We start from the raw sequence: 21,432 nt of genomic DNA on the forward strand, positions 1-21,432 counted from the left end.
TGAACTATTACCATCTGGCAGATGGTACAGGACAATAAAAACAATGACAAATAGGCTGAAAAACAGCTTCTATCCCAGGGCAGTAACTATATTGAATTCTACGGTATAGTGCAATATTAATGCAATGTCGGGTTTTCAATTTCAATTATATAGCCTGTGAAGAATGTGTCTTTGTGTTTTTGTTTTTATAGTTATAATGTACGCCGAAGATGCCATTTAATTTCATTGTACAATGTGCAATGACAATAAAGTAAAATAAACTAAGATGCTGACTCTGTAAAGTGCTTAGAGAGGGCTGCAAAGCTCTGTGAAACGGTATATAAATCTAAATGCTATTGCTATCTTCTCTGATCCAAGAGGGGACTAGGAGGGAAAGGGAGCCCCTTCCTCGTCCCTTTAAGTTATGAACTCTTACATAACTAGCAAGGCAGAATTGCACACAATGCAATTCTGCCTATCTGCCTTTCAGAGTTGATCCTCCCTTCCTTGGGAAGACCTCAGCAGCTTCAAATTCTGTTTTCATTTTGAATCTGTGCCTGTCTTGGTGAATGAGTTTCTTAGGTTCTTGTTTTTTTAGAGAAAAGCGTCACTCATTGAATAGCCAATGAAGAAAATATTTACCCCAAAGTAAATATCTTCTTTTAAAATATATGAATGGGGGTCTGTTTCCATGAACTGGTTTGATAATTGGTTCCATACCATTTCTGCCCCAAGATTCTGTTTGTGTTTTTGGTTGTCAGAGGAGAGGAGGACCTAAAGGCCTCCCCCCATTTTGGAGAAATGTGCTCCCCTTCATCTCCAGGGCTTGGCCATGGGAGCAATTTTTCAGACTCCCAAAGTTCCAGTGTCTCTTTTGCTAATTCCACCTTCCCGGGCATCAGTTTATCATTCCGTTATGACTTAAAATCCCCCTCTTTTGGGGGGAGGGGAGAGTTTTCCACTATTCTTAAAGGACTATTTAGGGAAGAAATTATGACTTGTCGTACTAAAAAGACAAAGGAGTCCCTGCGGATTTCACTTGTCCCCAATGACAGGGGGGTGGTACTCATCTCTGCTTTGATGAGCCCATTGAGCCAGCGCTGTCTGAAGGCATTTCCGCAGTCATGTGACCAGCATGACATCATGGAACACTGTTAACTTCTCACTAAGGAAGTGGTACCTATAGCATGTATAGGATCTCTTGCTTGAGCAGGGAGGTTGGACTAGAAGGCCTTCAAGGTCCCTTCCAACTCTGCTATTCTGCATTCTGTAGATAGGGACGAATTCTTCCAGCTTGTGCTGTCGTGAAGTCTTTGCTCCCTGTCCTAAAAGCTCTGATGAACTAATGCCCGCTGACCTACCTCCAGGGCACAACGAAACTGTCTTTGGTTGCTGTTGTATCAATTTGGACCTTCTAGAATAGGTGTCCCCAACCCCTGGCCACAACCCATTTGGGCCCCGCAAGCAGTGGGCAGGTGTACAGGTGCCCACAGCTCAAGAGGTGGGTTTCTACCGGTTTGGCTGAGTAGGTAGAAACTCGGCCTGCCACGTCCCCAAACTGGTTCTATCGTCATCGTTGGCATCTTGATTTTCAGTTCTGCCCATGCGCAGAAGAATCCTCATTGCAAAAATTTGATTCCCCCCCTTTTCTAATGTGCGCATGCACAGACCTTTTTAGGTGCAAATGTGCACGCGCCCAGAGCATGCGTTTGGTGTGTGTGCACGCTGAATCGGCAGTAATGACAGCAGTAACCCACCAGCAGCAACCCTGCCACAGCTCCACATGTGTGAGTGGCGGGCATTTGCGTGCAAAGTTCTATTGGTGTGAGTGGTGCAGACAGATGCCCGTCATTTGTGCAAATGCAATTGTGCACGCTTGTGCTCATGTCTGCCACTCACATGGAGCCAGCCCTTCTTCCCCTTCCAGTCTGCCAAGCCAGAAATGTTGGAGAGCCCTATTCTAGAAGATATGCAAGGACCCCCAACTTTTAGAAAAAAGGCCAGCTCTTCCAAGGCCCCGGGATGGAGAAAAAGCCATGCAGCCCTTTCTCAAAGCAGCATCTTCCACCGTTGAGAGGCCTCTGCTTCTAGGGCAGTGTTGCCTACCGCAGGGTTTGGGGACAGCCGTGATGGCAGAAGGGCACAATGGTGCTGGTTACCAAAGAGGCCGGCTGTTCAGGCAGGCAGAGATGGAATGATGCAGCGAGGACTGGACGGTGCTTAAACTTCTGCCGTAGTCGGATACAACTGTCATCATTATGCCTGACAACTTCATCAATGTGGCATTTGCACCTCCGCTTAAAATTGGCCACACAGGGAGTGTCTCTCAATTCTCAGCTTCCTGTTAAAAACTGCAGCTGAATCTTCCACTATTTTGCACTTCGCAAAGTGGGACATTGTTTACGGAACAAGATGGGCCAACATGATTGTTCACTTGTGTGTATCTTGGTCAGAAAACCTGGCATCTCTGATATTTTCCATTTTAGTTCTTTCACTTTTCACAAAAAAAGTGAAAACCAGGCCATAAGGCTTGATACACTCCATGGTACAAAAACATAGAATTGTAGGGCTGGAATGGATTCTGCTCAAGCCAGGAGACCCTATTCCATCTCAGACAAATGGTTCTCTGAACTTTTCTTGAAAACAACTCTGGGAGGGAAGCTGTTCCATTGATTAATTGCTCTCATTGTCAGGAAATTAATGACCGGTCATCAAGCAGTAATGCTGATAAGGATAGACCAACTTTTAGAAGAACTGTGATATTCACGTGGATATAAACTCAGCTTATTAAACAATATATACTGGGAGGAAGAGGAGGGGGGAGAGGAGGAAATGGAGGAGGAAGAAGATTCCCTTCCTATTAGCACAAACTGCGGAAAGATTTGCTAGAAGCTTTGAAGAGCAGGGTTAGAAGACTCAACGGTTTGTAGAGAAAAATATGAGGCATTAGTGGGATTCACTTACCTTCGCTACCGGTTCGCAAATGGAGCGTGCTCGTGCATGCGCAGAAGATTGCACATTACATGAGGGCAGGTGGGCGGAGCCTCCTGCAGCTGGCGCTACCAGTTCGCCCGAACTGGAGAGAACCGGAGGAATGCCGCCTCTGCATTAGAGGTGTTGTGGATAAAGAGCTGGGTAAAACGCTGGACATGGATATGGTAATCCTGCATATGGTAGTCAGTGCTGATGTGGAGATGCATGATGTTGGCTAGGATCTGCCAGGCTTGGGGAAGGAGGAACAGTGGAAGATATTGGAAGGTACCACGAAGGGCACTAGAAAGGGCACTAGTTGCAGATTAAGAGATTTGCATGTTAGTGGTCTGTCTTCTAAGCCAGTTTCACCTGCCTCCTTCCCAGTCACCTAACAACTTGTTCTCCAGTAGCTGGGGGAGAACGCTGGGTCTATATCTGTTGTGGCCCAGCAGCGGCCGGCTGAGCTGTTGGTGGACTTTGACAGCAATGACCATTATGGAACCACTCTGGAGGATGAGGAAGACTCTGGAGGGTGTTTGTAGTCAGAGCAGGAACTAGAGAGGCCTGTTGGCCACCAGGTGGTATCTGAGTCAGGGAGCAGTGAGGAGGAGCAGAGGGAGGTTGTCCCTGATGTGCGTGTGCGTAGAGCTGAGAAGAGAAAGGAACAGCTGTGGAGAAGACGTCATAGAAGGAAGTAAGGACAGCTGGCTATGGTTGTGGCCCCTCCCAAAGAGTTTATAGGTGGAGCGATGGGAAGGGAATCTTTGCAGGAAACAAAAGTCCATTTTAATAGCCGTTGAGAAAGCATTCCGTAAGTTTAATCTTGGGTTCTTGAAGATAACTTTCTAGGCTCCTGCCAAGAGGTGGCTTTATCTATGTAATTAGTTGTGGCAGACAGCCAAGCCTGTGTCTGCATATTTATTAGAATCACGGGACAGAACAATATCAGAGGTGGGTTCCTACTTGTTTGGTCCAGTTCTGCCAAACCAGTAGTGGTATGCCGGGCTGGGTTGCAGAACCGGCAGAGACCCAGGCTGGCCACGCCCCTGAACCAGTTCCCCAGTCACCGCTGCCTCCTCCTCCTCTTTTTTTGGAGTACTGCGCATGCGTAGAACAATTTCCATTGAACTGCACATGCACACACAGTGCTCATCCAGCACACGCAAAGCATGCACACAAGCAAACCGGCAGTAACACCGATTAGAACCCATCCCTGGCCTCTATGTAATAAGAGGGCACGGCACGATGGCTCAGCAATTACAGGTGCGGAGCTTGTCAGGTGGATTGCTTACAACCTGAGTTCGAGACCTGAGTGCCACACAATGGGGGGGGTGCCATTATTTGCCCCGTTCCTGTCCACCTAACAGTTTGAAAGCATGCAAATGCGACTAGATAAATAGGTACCACTTCAGTGGGAAGGCAACAGTGTTCCGTGTGCCTTTGGTGTATAGCCATGCTGGCCACATGACCATAGAAATGTATTCAGACAATGATGGCTCCCTCAGCTAAGAAACAGAGATGAATCCTGGCCTCTGGAGTCAGACGCAACTGGACAGGGGAAGCTTTTACCTTTACCTTTATATATAATGAACTCTCATCCCTTCATGAGAGAATAGTAGATAAGTGTGCAGACCTGGTATGTACTACTGAAGCTCTATCTCCCTACGAAACCTTCAGACAAGAATGGAGGGAGCACCAGTGGTTTAATAGTGAGAGGAAAAATCTTAGGAGGGAGCCAGAAGTAACGGTGGGAGATTTGTACCTTCAGAGTTGCAAAATTGATGTCAGCCTTCTGGGTAAACAAGACAGGAAATATAGCTAAATGCAGTAATTCTACTTCACTGTAGGGCTACACGAATAGACTCCTGCAAGTCTGAAGGTGCAAACTTTCCACCACTGCTTTTAACCATTTGATCTTGTGTGTGTGTGTGTGTGTGTGTGTGTGTGTGTGTGTGTGTGTTGGGGATATCCTTCTGAATTTAAGCCAATGGAGGCTTCCACCTCTCTTGTCTGAACTTTCCTGGCAACATCTCTCCCCCTCATCCTTCAAGATCATCCTTGCCAGTGGTGGGATTCACCACAGGATTAATAAATACCTCCATTTCCAGAACACTACAATTCATAGAATTCAAACATGTTCAAATGTTTACAACAATGATTTTTGGCAGGGTATGATAGGGTAGTGCAGTGGTGGGATTCAATTTTTTTTTACTACCGGCTCTGTGGGTGTGGCTTGGTGGGCGTGGCATGGCTTAGTGGGTGTGGCAGGGGAAGGATATTGTAAAATCTCCATTCCCTCCCCACTCTAGGGGAAGGTTACTGCAAAATCCCCATTTCCTCCCAATCAGCTGGGACTCGGGAGGCAGAGAATAGATGGGGGCGGGGGCAGTCAGAGGTGATATTTACCGGTTCTCCAAACTACTCAAAATTTCTGCTACCGGTTCTCCAGAACTGCTCAGAACCTGCTGAATGCCACCTCCGATCCTCACATACTAGAAATATGCCATACAGATTTCAAATTCTACAGAGCCATGATGGAAGGTTTTAGGGAGATGACTGGTTCTGAGCTGCACAGGAAAACTTATGTTACTGCTGGGACTCAACTCCTAAGATCACAACTGAGGCTTTTTGTGAACTCCAGGACTCTCAGCTCAGGGCTGGCATTGGAGTCCCCGAAGCCTATGACTTTGGAAGAATTCAACTCTATCCCCAGAACTGATGCCTGGTGGCTTATGAGTTTGTGACCTCCATGGGGAATGTGGGTTTGTCATGGGTCATGGGTTTGTCAACCTGCACCAGTGGTGGGTTCTGGATTCCATTCCAACCGGTTGGAACGGACCCAGCGGCGTCCACATGGATGTGCACAGCGTGCACATGCGCCTTACTGCCTCCATGAGCTTCCGCGACACTCCAGCTGCTCAGCGGAGCAAAGCAGAGGCGCTGTACATGCTGTGCACAGTCATGGAAGCACCAAAGACTTAAAAGACCGGGCGGGCAGGTGGGACCTCCGGAGCACGTATCAGAACGGTATCCGGTGCTCCGGACAGGCTCCAGTACGCCCATACTGGGGCGTACTGCCTGCAGCCCACCATTGAGGTGCACCCTTGAAAAGCTCCCATGAGAAAAAACAGTTTTGTTCCCCAACCATTTGAGTCCAGTTGAATGGAATGGAAATAGGTTTTAAGTATCCTGCCTGATTTGCCGTTTAATACCTTATATTAGGTTGATTCTACTGGTGTAGCTTTGTTTTTGGATCAATTTATTTTTGTTCTGTGCCACTCAAAATCATATTACTTGAGTTGAACTGCCTTATACAAATATATGAAATAAATACACAATAAATTAAAAAAACGATTTAATTTGGATATGGGGGAATAATAAATATCCTTTATGGTGATCGAATTACCTTCTGGTCAAAATGGTAATTGTTGCTTCCTTGGACCTCCACAGTGGAGAAGACTTCATAGGTTCAGAGAGCAGAAGTCGCTTTACTGTTTCTAATATAGCAAACCTCATGACAATCAATATTATTCTTCCACTGTTTGCTTCAGTGAGAAAGTGGCTATGAGAACAGCATCACTCAGCTGATGATCCCAGGCTCAAGATCAAGAAAAGTGGAAGTGAGGAGAGCGTGAAGGAGAAATCGATGTGGAAACATCTTAAAGTGACAGACCACTCACACTTTTATGTAAGTATTGGTGTACCTCTTTTATTGTTTTGTATACCTTCTTTTATACTTATTTAAGTACTAAATGGTTAAATTTGCATATAATGTTATATCTTCTTTTTGTAGGTGATTATTATCATTGATGCTTCTATTGCTCTTATGTAAGTATTCTTACATCAGTATTCGTCATTATTCTTGTTTAACTATTAAAAGCACAAAATAATTGGTACATTTTCTTTTTGTAGGTCATAAGGGCAAAGAAGTGACGGCAACTTGGCCATGCGCACTTGGTCACATGACCTCCAAGCCACACCCCAACAAACCACGCCCCACCACAACCGGTAGGGAAAATTTTTAGATTTCATCCCTGCCTTAGTATGATCTGACTAGATGCTGGATGGATCTGGAGGGTTTCTAGAAGAACTTGGGGGTTTTCTCAACATTTTGGCAGGCCACTCTGCCTCCCACTTGGTCCACTCCTATGAAGGACACAAAGGAGCATAGGAAGGGAAAATCTCTTGCGTGAATTTTAAAGAATTGGCGCTGTATGGATTTTGATTACAGGACCCTGAAATCTTGGCCTACCAAAATCACACCCATTTCTTTAAATTAGGATGCCTGCCTTGGGTGGGTGGGTGGAGTAGAAGACCTCCAAGGTCCCTTCCAGCCCTAGGATTCTGTGATTCTAAGACAATCTTGATTTGCCGTCATGGAACAGTATAAAGCAGATTAAACAGTAGGCCTAAGGGGGGAATAAAAAGATTAAACGAGGAACAGTATGTGTAAAACAGTCATTTTCACTAAAAGAACATTTAAAGATAAAAAGCTTAAAATGAGAAAATATATGATGGGCAGTGGAGGTGTTAAGTACAAAAGAGAAATTTTAACGAAAGAAAGTTTGAAACTTAAAACGAGCGTTTGATAGAAGAAGTAAGTCAATCCTAAACTTACTGGGTTAAGCATCACGGTTTTATCTAGCAGATCATAATTTAGTTACTGTGCGTCTGATTTTACAGGTAGCTACTCAGAACCTGGCTATGTTGCATGTGGGTTGTGGTTGGTGTCAGGTAAAATAGCAGGAACTACGCTTCTGGTTGGCTGGTAAGCTGACAGACAGACAGAGTGACTCATTGATTATGTGATATCTGCTTACTGTCAATTCTTTTTTTTAAAGTGTTTTTATTCAGCATTTTCCAAACATTAAAATCACACTTTCACAGCTTTCTGTTATTGCCATTTCTTTTTTCTAATTTTGGATTTTCCATTTTACAACCTGTTGTCTTATACCAGGGGTGTCCAAACTTGGCAACTTTAAGACTTGTGAACTTCAATTCCCAGAATTCCCCAGCCAGCCATGCTGGCTGGAGAATTCTGGGAGTTGAAGTCCACAAGTCTTAAAGTTGCCAAGTTTGGACACCCCTGTCTTATACATATTCCTCTTCGTTTCATACTTTCTCATTTTTACAATATACCGGTATATGTATATATACAATATTTCCATCTCTATTGCTTTCTAAGTATAAACCATCTCCTTTTATTGTGTTTACTATGTATTCCTTATGCATTGATTTTACATCTCTTTTCAAGCCAGTTATACCACGTATTCCATATCTTGTAGTATTCTGTTTCCTCTCCATCTCTTAATTCCATCGTTCGTTTGTGCGTTTCTGCACATTCTAGCACCTTTTTTATGATCTCTGCGTTTGAGGGAATGGTGTTTTGTTTCCAACTTTGGGCAAATGAGATTCTGGCAGCAATGAAGATATGAAACATTATATATTGGATATCCTTACTAATATTTCTTTTTATTATTCCTAGAAGAAACAGCTCATGCTTCATGTCCATTTCTTGTTCTGTTACTTCTTCTAAACATTTTTGAATTTTTGTCCAGAATTCTTTGGCTTTCGGACATGTCCACCACATATGATAGAAGGTCCCCTGTTGGTGATCACATTTTCAACAGTTTGGAGATCTATTTGGGAACATTTTGGCCAATCTCGCCAGGGGTAAATGCCACCTATAAAACATTTTGTAGATGTTTTCCTTGTATGATGCCGACATTGTCAATTTATAATTTTTTTTCCCAGTGCTCCAATTTAATATTGTACCCCAAGATTTTAGCTCGCTGTCAATTCTTAACAACCACATAAAAAGACCTCAATTGGGTTGACCCGTCCAAAATCCAATCCTTCAGGTCTCCCAAAAGTAATAATCCCTCAGAATAAACCTCCCTGTGAATTAGATTGATCTAAAACAGAACGACCACCTCAAAGTCACTCAGGGAATATCAGTGGCGGAAAACAACTCTTTCCAATTCTGGCCAACCATTTAAACACCACAGTATTTATTTATTGTCGAACCGTCCACTCCGCACATGACCTAGGTATGGGTCACCAAACAACCATACATTCCATAAAACCATGTGGCGAAAAGATATTTAAAAAACGCCAACCAAACAGAGAAACACGAGTGCATGAATTCAGCACCCAGATGGGTTTCTGGAAGAAGACACCACATTACACCTTTGCCAAAAGTATTGTGCTGGCTGCCAACTTGTTTCCAGGCAAAAGCCAAAGTACGGATTATTATTTGGCTCAGGCCCAGCCTATTTAAAATAAAGGCTCTTTAGAGGTGATCCCACACGGTTCTCCCCCCCTCCCCACCCACCCATCTGAGGAGACTGCCCTAGCTCCCCACAGGCCTCCCTCAAGGGGACTCCGTGATGGGAGGAAGAAATTTGACCTTTTCCTGGCTTGTAAAGAGCCCTAAATCATTTTTTTTAAAGTGAGCTTTTATTGTTTGTTTTAATTGTTCTTAATTGTTGTTTTTAAATTGTTTTTAATATCCCTGGATTTAATTTTGATTGTATCTCTTATGGAAAATGGCTGAGAGATCTCGATTGCCTAGAAAATTATGTGTAATTAAAGGTCATCCCTTGAGGGTAAAAAGCTTTAATGCTGCCTCAGTTTCTCCACATGGCAACCTGGTTTGGAGATGTTCGTAGGCCCATCTCTGGCAAGCAGGAGAAAAGGTGGCATCTTTTTTCTGCACCCGAAGTAGCCAGGGACAAAATTGCTTCCATTAAAAAGGAGAGGGCAGTTTATTCAAACTTCTGGCTTAGCATTGCAGGGTTGCCTTGGTGGGGGTTTGTGAGGTCCATATGAAGGGAACCAAATTCAAGCCCCAAAACCGGAATTGCCATGACCAGCACGGGACAACTTGCTGCGGGGCAATTCAACCATGTAAGTATTTAAAATAATTACAAAATGATTTTAATTTTTGTCATCCGCATTTCATTTTGTCTCTCCTTTTGCATCCTCTCTTTAATGATTCTATTCCACCATTTATTTGACATTAAAATAGAATGGAGCTGGAAGGTTTGCAACAGCCTCCTGCATGTCCATAGTGAGGAGACTCCATTACAGTTGTAAGTCGAGGACTAGTTGTAAAGCAAAGCCATTTGTGTGTCAAACTTTGGAATCAACTGGTGTTTGTTCTTTCTTGGATTGGCCCAGTGATGGGTTGCAGGCGGTAAGCCCTGGTACAGCCGTACCGGAGCCTGCTGGAGCACCGGATACCGTTCCGGTATGGTGTTCCAGAGGGCCCACCCACTCGCCCGAGCTCCTTACCGGTCTTTTAAGTCTTTGGCGCTTACGCGCATGGTGCATACAGCGCCTGCGCGATGATCTGCTGAGCAGCTGGAGCATCGCAGAGGCTCGCGGAAGTGGTAAGACTCATGTGTATGCTCCGTGTGTGTGCTTGCGCATTGCGCACATCCATGTGGATGACACCGGGCCCGTTCCAACCGTACCAGTTGGAACAGGTTCCGGAACCCACCACTGGATCGGCCTGAAATGCTGACAGGATGGTGTGGGCTCAAGAGGGAAAAGGGGGAGGGTATGAAAAAAGTCAAAGGCCCAATCATGCAATCAAAGGCCCCACCCTCTTTTGACCTGCATTGTTATGTTTCCACGTGACACAAGTGGAGTTGCACATAAAATAAAGTCAGGGGTGTCAAACTCAATTTCATTGAGGGCCACATCAGGGTTGTGTTTGACCTTGGGAGGGCCGGTGGGGCATAACCGGAAGGGTTGTGGCCAGCTCAACGTCACTTGCCTGTGGTGGCCCGAGTGCTCTGCCAATGAAAGCAGACTCCCGAGCTCCGTTTTCAGCTGCGACGACCTCCTGCAGCCTCTGCCAGCGAAAACAGAGCTTAGGAGGGATGCACACGGCCCTCCTGAGCTTCATTTTTGCTGCCAGAGGCGCCGCCGGCCAGTCCATCGCTGTTTCCAGGGTGACCCCAAGGGCCAGATCTAAGCACCCCGTGGGCTGGATTCAGCCGCCGGGCCTTGAGTTTGACACCCCTGCACCAGACCAAACTGGATTGTTTGGTGGAAGATCTAGTTCGGTTTTCCCTTGGCCCGAATATATATAATACCACATATATACCCCATTGCCTGGATCTGTCTGATATCTTCCTGCCCGAAGCACTCGGCCACAAATTAGCTAAGCACAATTTAGCCAAGTGTGCGGTGCACAACCGCCCCTGAGTCACATGGCAGGAGCTGCTTTCTGCCAAGCTCTCAGTAGGGGGAATGCCGGCCAAGCCCAGATCAAGTTAAGTCTTGAAACGGCTGGCTGGTTGGCTGCTTAGACAGTTAGACAAATCTTTCAGTCTTGTCGGAGCTGGACATAACATAACACAAGTGACATGTGGCCATGTGCAGACACACACACACTCTTACTGTGAGTGTGTGTGTGTGTCCCCTTTGTGCAAAGGACTCTCAGGAGGGGAATTTCAGGCCAGGTTGCCATTTTTTTAAAAAAATTGCAGTGGAAGGAAAGTGTATTTGCTTTCCTTCCACTGCATGTATGGTTGCCCAGAGGTTTGGCAGCTCGAATCTCACCAGGCTCAAGGTTAACTCAGCCTTCCGTCCTTCCGTGGTGGGTAAAATGAGGACCCAGATTGTTGGGGACAAGAGGCTGACTCTGTAAACCGCTTAGAGAGGGCTCTGAAAGCACTGTGAAGTGGTATAGGAGCCTAAGTGCTGTTGCTTGCATTGGCATTTAGTTGTCAGTACAATCAGACAGAGATGAAACACCAGTGAGGGGGTTTCCTCTTGAACCCTTCCAGCTGGAAGATCAGATGACAGGTATGGCCGAAGCCCTTTGCACAAATCAATCTGGATGCAAATGGTGCTCCTTCCTGGATCAGGAGATCCCAGCAACAATCACTCCTATTTTAGTCCCGCCCGTCTAGACTACTGCAATGTGCTCTACCTGGGACTGCCTTTGAAGACACCCAGTCCAGGATCCATCAGTGCAAGTAGCTATGGAGACACTTCAACGCATCCATGTAAACCTCAGGCCTTTCTCAGCTGCACTGGCTCCCTATGAAACACACAACTCAAAGTGGGTGTATCCCAACTACAAAACCTTTTCTGGCACCAGGATGGGCGCTTGCTGTCTCCAAGGGTCCTTGCTTATCCGGTGAGATCTGGCCGAGGAGGGGTGCCGGGGGGGGGGGGGGCTCTTCCCAGGGGCAGCCTGGTCACTATGACACATAACGAGGCCATTTAAATCTCATCAACAGGCACAGCTTCCTAGGACTTGTACGTATCAGGGGTCAATTATCAAAAAAAGTAACTAAATAATAAATTGATATTACTAGTGGAGGAAATGACAATGTTTCAAATATAATACAAATTAAACCAGCAGCAAAATCTTACTGAGCCATTTAAAAAAGGCCAAAGGTCTGTTGTAAAGTGAGAAAATGTCTTCCTCTTTGGACTCCTCCCCACAATCAGGAGGACCTAGAGAAAAATGGGGGGGGGGGTTTGAAGGTAATATGAGGTTCATACAAGGATTGCACCCTCCTCCACTTCCTCTCCTTCTTTCCTCCCTCCTCTGTCTCCCTCTCCCTCTCTTATCTTTATCCTTCTCTTTCTAACTCTCCTCCTTCTCTTTCTCCTCCTTCTCTTTCTCCTCCTTTTCCTTCTCCCTCTCTCTCCCCCTCTCCTCCTCCTCCTCCTCTCCCTCCGTCTTCTTTTCCTGCTTCTCCTTCTCCTCCTCCCCTCTTCAGATACTGTAAGAAAAGTCAATGGTGAGCCACATAGAGGCTGGATAGTCTTCTGGCCGTCATGTTCTAATGCAGGGGTGTCCAAACTTGGGAACTTTAAGACTTGTGGACTTCAACTCCCAGAATTCCCCAGCTGGCTGGGGAATTCTGGGAGTTGAAGTCCACAAATCTTAAAGTTCCCAAGTTTGGACACCCCTGTTCTAATGTAATCATTGGATCCTGCATGGAGCTGTGTTGGAACTCTCTAGCATTCTGCGCTAGAGGTATGAGTAGCATGAGCTTCCCTGAGGCCCATCTAAGGTGAAAAACCCTGCTCGTTTTAATCTGAGTTTTCACTTTCCGTTTGTCCTGGGAAAGAGGCCCCGTATTTGCTGGGGATGACCTGTGTTTTATCAGCAGAAGATTTCACTTGGGGCCTGTTGTGAAATCGCTCCCCGACTCCTGGCGCTGGGCCTCTTCCTGGAAGAAGCCAGAGGGAACTGGTTGTTCAGAGAGAGTGAATAATTGCAGATGCTATCTCAGAGGTCCCTCTCTTCAGAGCTTCTGAGATGGCCAGAGGCTTGTGGGACGTTGGATGAGAGTCCTCCTCAGAAGAATCGCTTGCCTCCAAAATAGGAGCAAAAGGAGCAGAGAATTTCAACTCATTCCACATGATTGCCACAGTTCCCTGGCCGACCCCATCTGAAATCCAGCTTGACAAGTCAACAGACAGACAACAAAATCTAGCAGACACAATGCTGAGATTAGGCGAAACCGGGCTCCAAAAACAGTCACTGTGAGAGGGACCTTGGAGTCCTAGTGGACGATCACTTAAATCCTTGGTTGTATAAACAGAGGCATAGGATCAAAATCATGTGAAGTCTTAGTACCACTTTATAAAGCCTTGGTAAGGCCACAGCTGGAATATTGCAACCAGTTTTGGTCACCACGTTGCAAAAAGATGTTGAGACTTTTTTTTGGGGGGGGGGGAGTGCAAAGAAGAGCAACTAAGATGATGAAAGCCCTGGAGACAAAAGTAGATGAAGAACAGTTGCAGGAATTGGGTTTGGCTAGTCCAGAGAAAGGAAGGATCATGTTAATGATCTGTTAATAATACTGTTGTTGTTATTAGAATGGGGGGACTGAAATGTTGAAGAATTAAATAACAAAGGCTCATATTTGAATACAAATATGTATAAGAATATTATTATAATTATATAAGTATGATTTAAATAACAAATAATATTAATACTATCACTACTATCTGAATTTAAATGAATGATACCCAGATGCCCCACTGTTCATGCAGTGATATTGATGTATATTTTTTAAAAAAACAACCTCCAAATACCAAGATGAGTAAATAGAAATTATATACTATAGAAAAAGGGGAGGCGTTTGTGTTCAAGTTTGTTCTCAATTGAGTGAACTTTTTTCGTCATTCAAAAGGGTCAAACGGCCCTAGAATGTCTGGATCCATGGACCATTTAGTACAAATTGATATTCATGACATGAATAGCCTTTAAAACTAAATGAAAGTTGAGTTGAAGGACGCACATTTATGGGAAACTGCTTGCAAACCCAAGATGAGGAGGTAAAAGATAATTAAGAACAAACCGAGAACAAGCTTAATGTTTAAGGCATCAGGCTAGAAACTAGGGGACTGGGAGTTCTAGTCCCACTTTAAGACCGGTCGCTCTTTCTCAGCCCTAGGAGGAAAGCAAAGGCAAAGAATTTCCAAAAACCCTTGCCAAGCAAAATGCAGGGCACCCAGAAGTCAGGCTAGCAGGCAGGCAGGCAGAAAGGAAAGGAAAGGAAAAGAAAGGAAAGGAAAGAAGGAAGATAGGAAGGAAGGAAGAAAAGAAGAAAAGAAACAACATTCATTTGTGATTCCAATTCCTGGCAAAAAAAGGGAAGGCCAATGGCTCCAAAACATCACTCAACTCCTAGAAAACAGCACTCTGAGAAATACAGGCAGTCCTCAACTTATGACCACAATTCAGCCCAACATTTCTGTTGTCAAGTGAATTATGCCCCATTTTATGACCTTTCTAGCCAGAGTTGTTAAACGAATCATTGCAGTTGTTAAGTTAGTAACACGGTTGTTAAGTGAACCAGGCTTCCCCGTTGACTTTGCTTGTCAGAAAAATCAGAAAAGGGGGTCACGTGACCCCTGGATATGGCAAACCCACGACATTGGGACAAACACAAGTGTCCAGTCGCTGAGTGTCCGGATTTTGATCATGTAGCAATTTTGCAACGGTCATAATTGTGAAAAATGGTCATAGAATCACATTCTTGTATATAAGGAGCATGTAATCAACTTGAAATGCTTCGACCTCAACTCCCCTTGCTTGTCACTTGCGCCCCTGCCCCGTTTTCCTCCTCCTATGCAGGGAAAAAAGCTGCTTGCAGCTGGATGCATTTTCTGAATATTCAGCAGATTTCCTTCTCTGCACAGAAGTTGGTCCTGGAGGAGGGGCTGCTGTCTCCCACATAAAAGTAACCTAGTCCCCCCCTCCCCATCAGCGATCCCACACATTCAGGGGTGGCTTGCTGCCGGTTTTACTACCGGTTTGCAACCCCTGAGTGCATTGTTCAATGTCAATTGTTCTTCGTGCATGCACAGAACAATTTACAGTGAAATGAGCACGCGCAGTCACTGCAAACCGAAATGGCGGCAGCCCAGCAGCGGCAAGGGAACCGATTCAGGGGCGTGGCAGGCCTGGGTCGCTGCCGGTTCTGCAACCCAGGCCTGAATTCCACTACCGGTTCGGCCAAACTGGGCCGAACTGGGAGCAACCTGTCTCTGCACACATTGGATCAGTGGTGGGTTTCAACATTTTTTAGAATCTCTTCTGTAGGTGTGGCCTGCTTTGTGGGAGTGGCTTGTCAGCCATGTGACCGGGTGGGAGCGGCTTGGCAGTCATGTGACTTGGTGGGTGTGGCTAACTTGTAAAATATGGTGAAACTCACTTGACAACGCTCTTGCTTAGCAACCAAAATGTTGGCTCAGAAACTCTGACATTTGAAGCACGCAAGTCTTAAACCTGTCAAGTTACAAGACCCTTGCACCCCTAACCCTTTAGAAAAAAAAACCCCAGGGGTGTTCAAACTTGACAGCTTTAAGACTTGTGGACTTCAACTCCCAGAATTCCTCCTCTCGCTCTTCATCTTGATGATGTGCGGATGGGTGGGGGGAGTTCCGGTTCTGGCGGCTGACAGCGACGGGCAGAGACTGCTCGCCCTGCACATCCCCGGTGGGCTCCCCACCTCTTGGGGGGCACAGGACGCCCCGTAGAGGCGTTCTGCCGGAGGAGCGGCATGGCGGGAGGACCCCTGGATCGGCGGCAGCCGTCGGGGGGCTCCCGCTTCGCTCCAGGCACCGAGGAGCACGAAGGGGAGGCGCTCCGGCGTCTTCGCTGGGAGGCTGTACGGAGTGAAAAAAGAAAGCTGAAGGATGCGGCGGCGGAGCGGTGAGGTGTAGACTTCCTTCATTCCTATTACCAACATTAAAATCTGTCAGCTGTGCAAACTTGAGCTTTTGGTTTGAGTTGGAGAGGTGCGGCTGGAAGGGAGGGGGATTTTCCCCCCCCTCGGATAAGCGGCTGGAAACAAGTGTGCTCTCAGCCCCAAGGGAAGGAGGAGGGGGAGAGCCAAACCAAAGATGTCACACCCCTGCTAAATGGATTTTCAGATTTAAACTCTTAAGTTTTAAGACAATGAGATCTGGAAGCCCTGGGAACTTTGAACTTTGAAAACTTTATTTGTTGCCTCAATCTCCGAAGTAGGCAGGGCAAGATGGCACACTTCCGTTGTCTTCATGAAATGTGAAACTCGACTCCACCTTTTAGCTTCAGGCTTCCGGTCTTTGTCTCTGTGCTACCTGGATAATTCTCTTGTGGATTGTTTGCTTCTGAACCTCCTGGAGTGAAAAACGCTTGCTCTTCTGCCAGGGTGATCAGAAAATTCCCCTGTGCCTGGACTCTCTGCCTCCTGGACTCTCTTAGCTGTTCTACTACTCTGACTGATCTTTCTCTATATTGACTGGACTCTTTATTATTAACAATGGCATCTAAAAGACCACCTCCTGGAAAGTCAGGCTTTGCTGCCTCTGCCCCGACATCTGCAACCTCAGGTCCTAGCACACAATCAACATTAACAGCCTTTAAACAACCTAAATCCACGGACTTGGAGTTTCACCAAATGCTTCAACAACTTTTACAGGGACAAGAGGAGATAAAGAAACAACTGAAGGAGATGAAAGACGAAATTAGAGAGAACCAGGAAAAAATTAATAAGAACTCACAGAGACTGGATCTTTTGGAGGGTGGGGCGGCTGAGATGAAGGGGGGGATAGAGGGCGTGCAGAAGGGAAACAAAGAACTTGACACCCAACAAATGAAAATAGAGTTTGAGAGAATGTCTTTTTATCTTAGGTTTCAAAATGTGATGGAGACAGATGATGAAAACATAAGGGACATCATGACAACCATTTTGGCTGAGTATATTCAGAAGGAAAAACAACAGATGGGGTGGGAAATAGACCTGGCCTATAGAGTGAACTCAGCGTATGCTAGAACACACAATGTCCCCAGGGAGGTACACATTAAATTTCTTAGGAAAAGCACAAGAGATGAAATCTTGAATGCACAAAGGGGGCAAGCCTTGACATACAAAGATAAGGAGATAACCATTCTGAAACAGATCCCCAAGAAAGTGAGGGAGAAAAGAAAATTTTATTCGCAATTGGCGAATAAACTATACCAGAAGGGGGTGTGGTTTCGATGGTTACTGCCTGAAGGTATGCTAATATTCTGGGAGGAGACAAGAGTTAGAATTAATACACCCATAGAGGCGCAGGCCTTTATGGAAAAAAATAAACTACTCCTAGAAAAACCAGAAGACACTTCAGTAGATATACAAGACACGGGAGGGGCCGGAGCACTGCCAACGGGGGGAGATGGGGCGACATCAAGAAAGTTCAGATCACACAAATGAGTAAGAAAATCCACGTAATATAAACTGACCGAAATAACTAATTGAATTTGCCACACTGACTATATGCTATTATGTAATATTTGAACTTTATGCAAATGTATACTATGAGTCTGGAGTGGGGGGTGCACCTACCACATTTCGCGGCTGCCAAAATTTGTAACCTTTCCCATACCTTTTCCCTTGGTAAAATATTAAAACCGACAGCTTTAAGACTTGTAGACTTCAACTCCCAGAATTCCTCTTCTCGCTCTTCACCTTGATGATGTGCGGACGGGTGGGGGGAGGGAGCTGGAACCGATTCTCAACGGCACTGTAGATTTGTGGAACCTCTTCTATAGAAGAGCTTAGAACTGGCAGGAACCCACCCCTGCATTGGATGCTCCACAGTTAATTTGTGTTGTTTATGGGCTTTCTGTGTGAGGGAGCTTCATTCTGGCATTGGCCTAGATCAGGGTTCTCCAACTCTGGCAACTTTAAGATTTGTGGACTTCAACTCCCAGAATTCTCCAGCCACAATGCCACAAATCTTAAAGTTGCCAAGGTTGGAGAAGCCTGGCCTAGATTGTCCTGTCTACAACCCAGTGGTGGGTTCCGGGCGGTACACCCTGGCACGGGCGTATCAGTGGCCACTGGGAGCAGCGGGCACCGTACCAGAATAGTGCTTTGGAGGGCCCACCCACCCTCCCTTGTTCCTTACCTCTATTTGAGGTAACTGGGTGATTTGTGCATGCATGCGCAGCAAACAGCACCTGTGCGACCTCTGCTGAGCAGCTGGAGCATCGCAGGGGGGTGGATGCACATGCGTGCACAGCGTGCGTGCCCGTGGTGGACACCCGGCCCTGTCGCAGTGTCCCAGTTGCGACGGGATCTGGAACCCACCACTGCTACGGCCCACAGTGAGATAGGAATAATCTTGTCTGACTGGATCAAACTTCAGCCTCTTTCCATGCCTTTATTTTTATGTGGGGAAAAATCTGGATCAACAACCCTGAAAGAAAAGCAGCATTTACTCCGTCCATAGCCCAGGAACAAAAATAGCAGAGGTTTCAAGAGGGTTGAGGAAACCTGCCATCTTCACCAGGCTCTCAGCCTGGCACTTTGCTGGCTAGACTGTGGGCAGCTGTGCCATCCTGAGCCATCGCTCAACTCAAGCGAACCAAGCTGAAATATTATAGCCGTGTCTCTGCACTGCCTTCCAACCGCCGTTCTTTAAAGTATTCATAATTGCCTGCGATGCCAACCACCGTTTGCCTGGCTGGACGAGGGCATGAAAGGGATATTATGATGGTTGCCGGGAGAAACAGGAGCTCCATTGAACAGCCTTGGTCAACTTCAGCCAGTCTAGCCAGATGCAGAAGGGAGCTCTCTTTGCACCTGTGGGAAGCTCCATCCCTCCTAGAAAAATGAAATATTTTGAGAAATATTAAAAGCCAGAATATCATATTTCCCTAAAGGAGAAAACATGTTTTTAAAGACAGAAAGCAGCTCCCTGCCCCCCCAGCAGATACTTGGTGCCCATTGAGAAGGACTGGGCCAGCCTATCTACAAGTCAAAAGACCTCCAGCTCCAGGGTGATGGGATGAAGACATGAACCTCCAGGACAAACCCCTTATGCCATAATGGTTATTGCCCAGCACCCTTTCAGAACCCAAGACTCTTCATTTACATCATGGGTCCTCAAACTACGGCCCACGGGCCGGATGTGGCCCACCGAAACCGTTAATCTGGCCCATGCAGGACCAGGGGGCTCCTTCGCCCACATCTCCCCACCAACCCTTCATCTGAGCACTGGACTTACCTTAGTGAGGCCCGTGAGCTGGAACTGAAAAGAAAGGCCAACAATTTTGGCTTGCAGAGACGTTCTGGAGGTGGTGTGTGTGAAAAGTGGGGTGTACAAATGCCCCAGGAGGCCACAAATGTGGCCTTTCTTCACCTCCCCCACCTCCAGAAGATAGAGAGAGAGAGAGAGAGAGAGATACAGACAGATAGAAAGAGAGAGAGAGACAGACAGACAGGCAGAAAGAGAGAGAGAGAGACAGACAGACAGACAGAAAGAGAGGGAGCAACAGACAGAGAGGAGAGACACACGGAAAGAGACTGGGGGAGACAGAAGGAGAAACTTGTCAATTATAAGTTCCTTGGGGCGGAGAAGAATTGCTGCCAAACTGAGTTTCCTGAAGGGGACCACTGGACTCCTAAACAACTGAAAAAACCATCTAGTAAAAAGAAAAGTCAACCAAAAGAGCAACATGCAAACAGAAGCAAATAAAACACCCCCAGGAGCAAAACAAATTAAAATTTAGTTTGTGTGCATTGTTGAATGGACTGTTAAATTGGCCCCGCCTACCTAGTCACGTGATCTAGCCATGCCCACCTAGCCAGTCTGGCCCCCCAACAGTCTGAGGGACCATGAATTGGCCAGCTGTTTAAAAAATTTGAAGACCCCTAATTTACATCATCTCAGAGAGTCCAAACTTCAACCAAACCTGGGACTCAGACAACCTACAAAGTTAGCTATGACCCCTATGACAGCCAATAGAATGCATGTTCTTGCACAGGAACAGGAAGCTCAAGTGCAAAGCCCAAGAAAAGGTATAAATGGCCCCCACTCTCAACTCCATGTGGTCAGCTGCCCAGAACAACTCGTGCTTTTGCTTCACCATTAAACCATCTTTCCAATCAGCCTCCATGTTTCTAGTGCAGGGGTGTCCAAACTTGGCAACTTTAAGACTTGTGGACTTCAACTCCCAGAATTCCCCAGCCAGCAGAGCTGGCTGGGGAATTCTGGGAGTTGAAGTCCACAAGTCTTAAAGTTGCCAAGTTTGGACACCCCTGTTCTAGTGTCTTTTTCCCAGCTTGGAACTGAACCCAGAAGGACATTTCTTCTAACACACCTGCAGATACAGCTCTGTTGACCAGTCTGGGGGAACCTTACAGCTGCCAGAGCTGGACGGAGGGCTGAATCGAGCCTCACCCCATAGAAGAAGCAGCCAGGACAAACTTAGGGGTTTGATTGCATTGCCTCCTTCAGAAGCGACAGGAAGCCAAGAGGCGCTGGCTCTCCTAACGGGAGCATTTGTCGGCATTTTTAACTTCCTGAACACAACAACCTGCAAGGAATCTGGAGGAAGCCTCCTTCTGCAGGGTCTGTAGAGATTCTCAGCCATCCAGGTCACGGTTGTCCCAAAGCTGCTTTTTCAGGAGGCAACTGGACTTCCTTGTTTTTTCTTTGAAGACGTTTCGCTTCTCATCCAAGAAGCTTCTTCAGCTCTTTCAGGATAGTGGGGAATGGAAGGATTAATATTCCTCGGAGACAGCTGGCCATTTGCATCCTTTTAGAGCATAGCTGTCAAACTCAAGGTCCGGGGGCCGAATCCAGCCTGTGGGCTGCTTAGATCTGGTCCTCGGGGCCAACCTGGAGACAGCAAAGGACCGTCCTGTGGTGCCATTGCCAGTGAAAATGGAGCTCAGGAGGGCCGTGTGCATCCCTCCTAAGCTCTGTTTTCGCTGGCAGAGGCTGCAGGAGGTCGTCGCAGCTGAAAACGGAGCTTGGGAATCTGCTTTCACTGGCAGAGCGCTCAGGCCACCACAGGCAAGTGACATCTGGCTGGCCACAACCCTTCCGGTTATGCCCCACCGGCCCTCCCAAGGTCAAACACAACCCTGATGTGGCCCTCAATGAAATTGAGTTTGACACCCCTGACTTTATTTTATGTGCAACTCCACTTGTGTCACGTGGAAACATAACAATGCA

The sequence above is a fragment of the Natrix helvetica genome, assembly GCF_964273705.1.
Source record: "Natrix helvetica genome assembly, chromosome: 12".
NCBI lineage: Eukaryota > Metazoa > Chordata > Lepidosauria > Squamata > Natricidae > Natrix > Natrix helvetica.